The 11170-nt window shown below is 36.8% G+C and overlaps 1 pseudogene; it reads right to left on the reverse strand.

Annotated features, from left to right (window-relative positions):
* Positions 1 to 2605: 2605 nt before the first annotated feature.
* Positions 2606 to 9120, reverse strand: LOC139477274 (uncharacterized; annotated as a pseudogene).
* Between the last annotated feature and the right edge of the window lie 2050 nt (positions 9121 to 11170).

The following is an 11170-nucleotide window of genomic DNA, read 5'->3' on the forward strand; positions in this document are numbered from 1 at the left end:
CCTGTAGTGTGTTTTTTTAATTATTTTTGTAGGTGGTTATTTAGGTTGGTGTGTCCTGTTTGGAGTTTAGTGATTACTCTGTCGATTTTTTTTGATGGATGGAGAATTTTTGGTTTGGTAAGTGGTTTGCTGAGTACTTTTTTGATTTGGCTATTTGAGTTTAGATATAGGTTATGCCATTTTGTGATTTTTTGCTTGTTTACGCTTTTAATTTCTGATTTTGAGATGGGTAAGTTTAAGGTTATTTCTGGGATTTTGAGGGATAGTTTAGCTGCCTTATCAGCGTTTTTATTACCGTATATTCATACGTGGGCAGGTATCCACAAGAAGGTTATTTGTTTGCCTGCCTTAGTTAGGTCGTTGGAGCTTTTACGTATTTGATGTATTAATTTAGGTCGGTTTTTGGTATTTTTGTTTTTGAGGGCGTCGGTAAGTATTAGGATTTTTTTGTGGTTTGGGGATTCTTGATTATGGAGGGCTGAGGCCATGCCCATTAGTTCTGCCGTGAATATTGACTGGTTGTTTGGGAGTCGGAAGGAAAGTTTGGTTTTAGTTGGTTGTGTGGTATGGACTGCAGAACCTGTGTGTTTGGAGGACGGATCTGAAGATCCGTCCATGTAAATGTGACACCAATTTGGCCAATTTTCGTGTATGTATGCTAGTGTGGTGGTTTTAGCTATGTTTTGGTCGGTTTGTTTATTTATTGGGCTAGCTAGTGTTGTGTCTATTATGGGTATTTTAAGTTTAGGGGTGAAGATATTTGATTGTTTGCAGTTTTGTTTAAGATTATTAATTTGGTGTTCATTTAGGTAGTTTGTTATTCTTTGGGATATTGGGGTAAGTAAGGGGTGTTTACGAGCTAGAGCTTGGTTTTTGGGGCTGATATTTTGGTTTATTAAGTTTTGGATGAGAGGGTTTGATTGGGACGCGGCCCAGAAATTTAAGCTTAGCTGTTCCCTGCGTAGACTTAGTGGCATTTCTCCTTTTAAGGCCTGAAGTGAAGTGTAGGAGGTGCCATGTTGGGTGCGTGTAATAAGTTTGAGAGCCTGATATTGTATTGAGTCAAGTGTTTTAGTTTTTTTGTTTAGGCTGTTGTATATGGCGCAGCCGTAGTCTAATTTTGATCTTATTAGTGATATGTAGAGAGAGAGGAGGGTATCTTTGGAGGCTCCCCAGTTAGAGCCATTTAGGCATCTTAGGGTGTTTAGGTCTTTACTGCATTTGGTTGTTAGGTTTTGGATGTGAGCATCCCAAGTGAGATGTTCATCGAAAAGAAGTCCTAAGAATTTGGTTTGTTTTTGAAATTTGATTGTTTGGTTGTTTAGCTGGAGGATTGGGAAGGCGGGTTTCATGTTTTTATGTTTGAACACTATTCCTGTTGTTTTTTCTGAGTTAAGGAAAAAGCCCCATTTGTCAGCCAATTGTTCTATTTTATTAAGAGATTTTTGGAGTAATTTTTGGGCCATTTTAATGCTTTTAGTGCGGATCCATAGGGCTCCATCATCCGCGAATTTTGATGTGTTGACCTTGGGTCACACTGCATCGGTTTATATAGCAGGCGGAACATACAGCTAACTCTAAGTGGTTAAGATTTGAAATAATACTTTATTGTTTTTACAATAAAGGTGACACTGTGTTTGTGTGTGTTGTTCCTGGTTAAGACAATTTTCTCATAAAGTTACCCAACTTATGTCTACCGTGTTTATTAAAACAAAGCGGATTATCTGAATAAGCAAGCGGCGCTGACGATTGACTTGATCTATCGTAAACGATTTTAGTTATTGAAACTTACATTTTGCGAACCATTTGGAATAATAGGACCACTATAACAAAACCCCTCTGCTGTGAAAAGTTTTGTCCCCAAAGCGAGAAAAAAAAGAAATAAAAGGGGGAAAAAAAGAACCTAGGATTATGAGAAAATTGTCTGGAAAACAAATACAATTATATATACATATTCAACATATTAACCGTGCAGTATATAATGACTGCGAATCACTGATTGTGTTGCAGAACTTCACACAATCCATCGTGTGAAATTTAAATATTTGTGGCAAAAGGTTGAGAGATAATCTGGTTGATATGGCGGGCCATAAATGGATTGATTCTAAGGGACTGCGGCGTTCGTAAGGGTTTGCTGGGTATATTTATTGGTAATTTTAAAATTAGGCCAAATGAGATTTAGGGAAGGTGCGAAATACTTGGAAACATATATATTTTTGATAATCGTAGGGGGTTGGATGTCCCAGTATGATGGACATAGTGACAATGACATGATAGGGACAAGTTCACACATAGAGTCGGTTGTGATTTCTTAGTAAAGAACAGTGTGACTTGATTTCTTCTTAAATATCTTTTAAAGAATGACAAGCAACAGAATGAAATATATAGAAATTAGAATCATGGGTATGTGATCATACATAGAACTTAGAAGATTTTGATAAGAGGTAGGGGGCGCTAGAGTGGGATAATGATATTCAAAGGCAGGTACGGGGTTTAGCTTTTACTGGAGCAGCTGCTTGGAGGACTAACACAGTGGCAGATAAGGACCTTATTTTAAGATACATCCACACCATTCCTAGAAGAGCAAGGGCACACAAAACTGCTGTCACAATAGGCATAAGGAATTGTAAGGAAAAATAAGACCGTTTGATATTTATTTTACCATCTAAAAGAGATTCCGTTAAGCCCTGAAAGATAACTTCATTCTTTTTAACTCTCTTTGCCATACGTTTAAGATTAAGATGATCCTTATGATCATTAGCTATAACATTGTCAAATTTATTTTGATATAAATGAAAATCGGGGATTTGAACACCTATAGGTTTATTATATAAGGCATTACCAGCTATCGTCTCTGAAGCAGAGTCCTCAAAGAAATGCTGTAAGAAAGCTAAATTGACCGGGTGAAGGTAGGTGACATTCTGATGAGACATATTTTGACAGGTTCCTAAATGTGAAGGAAATAAAATATTTGCTGTGGTGACTGAACATAAACATGGTAGACTAATCATGCAAAATGTGCAACCTGGAATGATCTTTTGACCTTCAGGACATGTTAATGTAAGAAGGGGCGTGTTATAAACGAGTAATTTGGAAGGTGTTATTTCAATAAGTTGTGATTTCTGCTCATGCAGGAGGAACGTAATATTACAGTGTGATTTAATTTCATCATTGCTGTTATGATAGAGTGCCATTTCACGTGAAGTGTGCGTTCTAGTTTGCAGAGACATGCGAGAGGGACAATGTAAGATTTCAGTACCATAGCATTGGGATAACTGTTCGGAATCCAGGATTGTTGAGAATTGCTTTAGAAGGTATCGCAATTAAGGGTGAAAGATTAAGTAATTGAGTAGCATGGCTGGTAGATTCATTTACAGGAATGGGCAAGGAGACAATTCTATATAAATTAAAGGAAGTGTCGGAAGCAGCTAAAGGAAATTTTACTGTAACATACACTTTGTTAGATTTGGTTTTGGCATAAAGAAATTTACCATGATTGTAATAGAAATTGGTATTAACTTGTAATAATTTGAAGCCATTGTATTTGTTTGATATGATTAATAGTTGTAATCAAGATTGCAGGTGAAATCAATAGTGGTGATAATTTGCCTTGAACTAGGTCAAGAACACCAATTTTAAATTCCTGCAGTTTGTGTTCAATGAGAGCAGCTTGCTCAGTTTGGTGAAGGATAACACTTGAAAGGGAAATATATGCATTTTTGAGATTTTGAAACGATTCTTGAATGCTTGCTGTAGCATATTTAATTTGTTCATGGTTAAGTTTTATACCACTTAGAGCATTTGTAAACCTTGTTTCTACACTTGCCATGAAGGATGTTATTTTGTGTTGATGTTCTGTTAGTGCATTGCCTATAATAGATTCATGCTTTGTTAGTGCATTTATATGCTTTGCTAAGATGTTTACATCATCAGATGTTGATGTTCCAAAATGTGATTTGGAAAGTTGTCAAATGAAACCCAATAGTGCCCGCTTGGATCGTTGTCCTTTGGGGAAAATGTGGTGGGTAATAATTGATTGATTTCAAATAATGTTTCATTGAGCATGGTTGAACACCTCATCTTGATAGAATTGACCTGTGATTGGAATAATTTTACTAGTTGAACAAGTGCTGTTCACGTGACTAAAATACCTTCAAATAGAATTTGGAAATTCCTAATGAAAGATGACATCAGAGATAGCTGTAGTTCCGAGCTTTATTCCAGATACAATGTGTCAAACAACAATTCACATCATAAACAGCATCAGAATAATTTCTTATCAATATGACATTATTTGAACATAATACTTACAGCTTAGATAAGTCTAAACATTTAATACTAAAACGATAGGTGTCAAAACTTGTACTTAATATTTAAAACCATACCAGGATATATTTCATACAGGACTCACAAGCTTACACGGTACAGTACAGTGTCATTTTATTTAATTTTAACTCTGTCAGCGGAATTGTATATGTCACCATAATGTGGACCTTACTATATATACAATACGGTAACACTGTCGGTGTATTACCGTCTTTACCGTAATACAAAGGTACAATATCTTATTTTCATGCAGAGCTCTAAAATGAGTACATTTGCATATAAACATTACACACTAAGTGTACATGGAAATTACAATGAATAATGCTGACTTACGATGCTTAATTAGCAAAGAGAGTTGTGAAATATAATGCTACTATTGTTCACAATGTTACACAAAGACTGTTACACAAAAAAGTACTTTCTTCCTGAATAACCTGAAAGATTATTAACTTATGTAAATGATATGCAATTGCAACAACCCAATTTCAGAAATAATAGATAGACTAGAATATTGTAATTAACAAATTCAATTTTCAGTTACTTTCATATTTATTCTTTTAGCGAATGAATCGTTATTTTGAACAAATATATTATGTGCACACTTTAAGAAAATGATTTTGTACATTGGTGATTTTTAAAAAGATCTTATTTGTACATTAAAGAAGGAATATATACACAACACAATTCTACACAAATAACATAAAATACATGTAACATAAGTCTAGTTCACATATCAGAAACAACACATAAAATGTCTTACCTTAAAATAGAATATGGAAATTCTTAATGAAAGATAACATCAGAGATAGCTGTAGTTCCGAGCTTTATTCCAGATACAATGTGACCTTGGGTCACACTGCATCGCTAACTCTTGAGTGGTTAAGATTTGAAATAATACTTTATTGTTTTTACAATAAAGGTGACATTGTGTTTTTGTGTGTTGTTCCTAGTTAAGACAATTTTCTCATAAAGTTACCCAACTAATGTCTACCGTGTTTATTAAAACAAAGTGGATTACCTGAATAAGCCGGCGACGCTGACGATTGACTTGATCTATCGTCCTGAGTATTGCGCATCCTGGTCACTGGCGTATTGTATTGATATGACACGCTACAGATTAACTGTAGACACTGTGAGAGGAGCGGGGTTTAAATGTCGACTAGAGGAGCATTGTTTAAATGTCCAGAGGCATGTTTTTATTGTACTCCGTGGACTCCTTTACCCGTTGCAACGTTCATATGCCTTTCGCCAAAACACACTGTATTGTTTGTATTTTTAGAATATTACAACCTAACGTAAACGATTTTAGTTATTGAAATATTATGTTTCTACTTAAATTTTGTGAACCATTTGGAATAATAGGACCACTATAACACAATCAACAAATGTATTACAAAATTCACTTAGTATAAAAATCAATACAACTTACTGCACAGCAATTACAATGGCAGTAAACAATAGAATGGTAATACAATATCAAATGGCAATAACTAATGATGGCAGTGGTCTGTATCTAATACAAAATTACAGCAAATGTCAGTGATAATATTATATATTCAACCAGCAGCTTCCGCGATAGGCTGGGCAGGAATCAGTGATCATGAGCGATCCTCACATAAAAGCTTGTTCCGAAGCAATGAAATGCGTGAGCGATACGTAATCCTATTTTTCCCTTATATACAACCTACCCAGCCACTGGGAAGATCAGCATGGTGCAAAAACGTCACTAGAACATTATAGACGTTTCCGTAACATACTATCACCATCCGCGGTATACTGGACCGGAAGCTTGCACACCACACTAGCATCTAAATGCAGTGACTTCCTGGCGACTGACCACAGTCCAAACCAAACACAAGGCAATGAGCGTCTGCTCAAATCCAAAAGAAACAATGCAATACAGATACAATCACTGTTAATCATAAAATACACTGGCATATAACACACTGGTTTTCTACAAACATATAACATTTTACCAAACGAATGATAGACTTGGTGACAAACAGACTGAATATGACTCCACATCAAGCTTGGGGGGATCATCCTTTTTCATGTCGGAATGTTCTCTCAATGACAAATAACGCACTTGACGCAAGCTAAATGTGGCATCTTTAATACAGAAACATTAACAAGTATAAAAACTAAGAAAATCACTATTTATATTTGTTATTTTCCAAATATGCCTCAACAATAAATTCTTCTTCACAAAACTGACTATTTGATTATTTACAGGTTGACGAAATAAAGCGGAAATATTGTTAACTGCAGCAAAATCCAAACACACAAATATTGTAGGAAGCGCTGAGATACAGATGTAATGATTTTGTATGATTATGGGAATGATGTTGTTGCATTTCTTTTTAAACCCGAATTATGGCTTTGATACACTTAGTTGGATTCTGATACTTAATGAGCATGCAGACTACGCACTAGTTGTTCCTTTACTTAAAAGCTAGAGAAAAACTATTACTGGGCCCATGTCATCCTCATCGATGTCACTGTATATGTGATCCGAGTCACGAAGCTGTCTGGAAGCACGTGGCGCTCTGACTTCGACCTGTTGCTGGCACGTGACCTTGGTCTCATCTGTTCTTTCCCTTAAAAAGAATATTATCATGATTAAGCGTTAATTCAATAGTTGAATAAGAGTTCTGGATCGCCCAACAAAGCTGCAATGTATTTGTCCTAAATCACCAATCAGCAAATGTTGATAACGTGTCTTGTATACTTCCTCACATCTCTTCACGCATTGGCAATTACAATCATAGTGAAAATCTCCTGAGTGTTGGGTGGTACCTTTTTGCGTGTCGTAACTGATTGTCAGCGATACATTCATATAATGAACTTCGCCATTTTGCTCTTTACACTCTGGAATGTGTTCCGGCAGATATTCTGGACTGATTGTTCTCTGACATTGTAGTTTTGAATGTATTTAATCTTCAGAGCTATCCTCCTTGAGGAAATGAAAGATATGGTCTTAGGATAATAACATATATGTTTCTTTGTGTTAAACAATGATACCACTCATAAGGATCTCACCTATTTGGTGCCCTATGCCTTAGGAACATGATGCACGCTGCCGTGCTGATGATAGAACCAAAAAGCACACACACTGTCCACAATGGAATGTTGATACGTCTGTCGCCACCTATCAACCAAAGGAACGATACATGAGTTATATTCTATTGGTTGTAACATATCAAGATTCCTGCGTCCTTAGCTAATAACCTAGAATATAAGTAGGTGTGTCAAAATGTGTTTAAATGTGCAAGAAACGTTTGTTCTTTAAAAATCATCGAATGGCATTCAAGCCAATGTGTGCTGTGCGATCAGCAAAGGAACAGAATTACGTACCTTTGATGCAGCTTCCAGTCCTTTGATCACACTTCCCATCAAGACAAACATCACACGTGTCATTACAATGTTCGCCATACAATCCCCTGCCGCATCCTTGTGCACAAGACCCGTTGTTTGCCAGACACGTGTTGTTCCAACAACCTACTTGGCATGGTGTACACCCTCTTCCAAAATATCCAGGAACACAGCCATCCATACAATCACCTGAATACGTACATCTTCTATTAAAACATTTAGTGTTACACTGGCTGGAACAATTCAGCCCGTACCATCCATCTGTACAGCCCTCGGTACACACACCTGTAGCATTACATGTCCCATTCCTACAGTGCGAGCTGCACCGGGAGGAACATTGTGGGCCATACCATCCATCTGTACATCCATGGACGCAGTCACCACTCTGCTGGTGACATGCAGTTATTAAACCCTGAGTGTCACCCTCACCATTGTCAATATGATGAGTTTGACAGTTTTCACTGCACGTCATGTTACAGGAACTACCATGAAATCCAAGTACACAACCACTTGGGCATCCCGATCTACACGGTTCCTGGCAATGTTCACATGAGTGTTCACAGTTGTTTCCAAAATAATTGTGTTGACATTCTGCGCACACCCCAGTCGTCACGTTACAGTTCTTACATCTACTTGAACACGTCTTACAATCAGTTCCGTAGTAGGAGTCTACACATCCAGACACACAGGAGGAGCCCAGCTGACAGTATCCTCCATCACACCCACCTGGACATGCTGTACAGCCACCTCCTGGACTGCCACATGGTATGTTGCAACGCTCCCCTCGATATCCCGTGACACAACCTTCAGTACAAACCCCAATCCCGTCGGTTGAAAGTTTGCATGTTTTATTTTTACAGTTTCCACTGCAGCGAGTTTTGCATTTCAGGCCAAAGTAACCAGCATCACAGTCTGTGAGGCAGAGACTGGTTGTTTTCTTACAGTCTGAACAATGCTGCTTGTTACTGCAAGGGACAGCTGGAAATAAAGTTGATTATTAACAAAACCTTGAAATACACAAAAATTATGACACATTACAGAAAAGGGTTCTTAAATAACTTTCAAACAAATTGATATCCAATGTAATGACCTAATTTAACTTGAACCAAATGTTCAGTGTATGTTCAGCTGAACACTTTATCCTTTTGCGAGCACCTGATATCATCACTGTTGTCATAGTGCTTCATAAACACATGTTTACAAGATAGGAAGAGATTTGTTATGACTATGAAAGGGAATGTGTCACACATATAGAAGTGTGTACATATATAGAGGCATACTTCAATATGTCAGTAATTATTGCTTAAACACATGACAAGTCAAACTGAATATTTTGAAACATACATAATACAGTGTATGCATGTGTTTACCTTCAGAAGAAATAGCCATTGCCACAATGTACACAGTCATCAGGAATGCCATTCTGTATCTGAAACGAACCCAACATTATTCAGCAAAGGTTTCAGGTGTTCTGACGTCATCTCATATTTGAGCCCATATGACCTGTTCAGCTGTCCATTTTCAAATAATCAGTCTCTCTCTCTCTCTCTCTCTCTCTCTCTCTCTCTCTCTCTCTCTCTCTCTCTCTCTCTCTCTCTCTCTCTCTCTCTCTCTCTGTATATATATCATGGAAGTGAACCTCAATTCGTCAAGTCCCACGTCGACTATCCCAATTTACCAAAATGAACTAGAAATAAAGGAGACCAGTAACACCACCTCATATGTGTCATATTTAGATATGTTCATAAATATTCAGGGTGACAAAACACGCGTCACAAGACTGTGACAAAAGGGATGAAGTCAACATTCCAATAGTCAACTTTCCCTCTGTGTTAAGCAATGTTCCCGCAGCTCCAGGGCTTGGCATCTACATTTTCACAACTTTTGATGTACATTCGAGCAAGCTCTTTCTACCAAGATTTCAAAGAGCGTCATACGACTCTTGCTCTTGATCAAGGTTACAACATTCAAGGCGTCAGTAAAACTTTTCAAAAAGTTTAATGGTTCCCATTTTTTCAGGTGAACAATTGACTTGCCCTTGAATGTGTTTGTGACGGGTGCCACCGGTGGGACAGGATACGCTCACTTTTTTCGCAAACATCCGATATAACCTTGCTGGAATTGTGACCCAATTCCTCAAACATCAAAACATCCATGTCACGCCATGGCCAAGATCAGTCTGACGCAAAGCCGACAGTACCAGAGGCAAAAGTGTCTCCAATAAGAAGAGATGATATTTTAGATATCATGTTAAATGAAAAAGGATACTATTCCTGAATTATTTAAACAATCTTCAGATCTATTACTTTAATACATACTCTAATTTGATATTAGAACATGGTCATTCTCCAAATTCATGGTCGATTTGTATTATCGCCAAAATTTCAATACCAAAGACACTTAAATAATGTAAATAAGCACAAAGGTTTTTATGCATATTCGGTAGGACGTTTACATCTATCATTAACAAGAGATGAGTGTCCTGGGGTAATACGTTGGATAAAGTAAGTGAAGCATGCGCTGGATTTACCCAAGGTTATACAACTATCGATAATATGTTATGCTACAAAGTATTGTACAAACGTATTTAGGTAAACAAAATTTGACTTACTTTAATATCATCGTGGATATTATATGCATATCTAATCCCTTTTTGTTCTGATTTTGTAATAATGAATTAGCAACACATATTCATGATAACTGCACAAATTCCGGGTTTCCTATGCAAGATTTCGATCCTGTTCACATGTTCTATAACTGGACTGGTATTATAAAGGAAGAACACATTTTTGCCATTTATGCTCCTCTGAAGTCATTGTGTATAAATATCACTTTCTTTGTTCTTTTTCATTTTTTCTTGACTAAGGATTATGTTTATCCATGAGTAGTGTTATGCAAATCCCAATTTCTTAAATTAAAAAAATAACTCGAACTGCTTAGTTTTAACTGCATATCTTTTACTTTATATTTATCATGCCATACATGAAACATAAGATGCTACAGACTCTACTACTCTGAATGTACTGGTTATAAATGTTCCTCAGTACGGATATAAGGAATATCAAGTACTACTTATGTTTGATGGCGTAAGAAAGCAGAGAACCTCTCATAAACACAGCCTTAACGACGTGGAAGGAAAGGTCTGAGGACTTTATAAAAGTAGCAAGCGAACCTCCATTTGGATCCTTTGAAATTGTGAAATACACTCTAACCTGTATAGTGACCTGATCAATTTCCATAACACAGACAAAACTGAAATTACAAAAATTGAGAGGAACTTCATAGGACATTAACAAACATAAGCACTGAAAACATACATAAGTCTACATTGAACGTCAATTTTCTCCAATAATAATGTTTCCAATTTGATTTAGTTCCTCCAACAATTTTTCCTCCAGTTTAAACTTCTTTAATTTCTGGAAATGTAAGAGAGGAGACAAACCGCCAACATGTATCACGGTTAACTGATTGC

Source organism: Haliotis cracherodii, unplaced genomic scaffold (genome assembly GCF_022045235.1).
Source record: "Haliotis cracherodii isolate W230 unplaced genomic scaffold, xgHalCrac1.p SCAF_32, whole genome shotgun sequence".
Lineage (NCBI taxonomy): Eukaryota > Metazoa > Mollusca > Gastropoda > Lepetellida > Haliotidae > Haliotis > Haliotis cracherodii.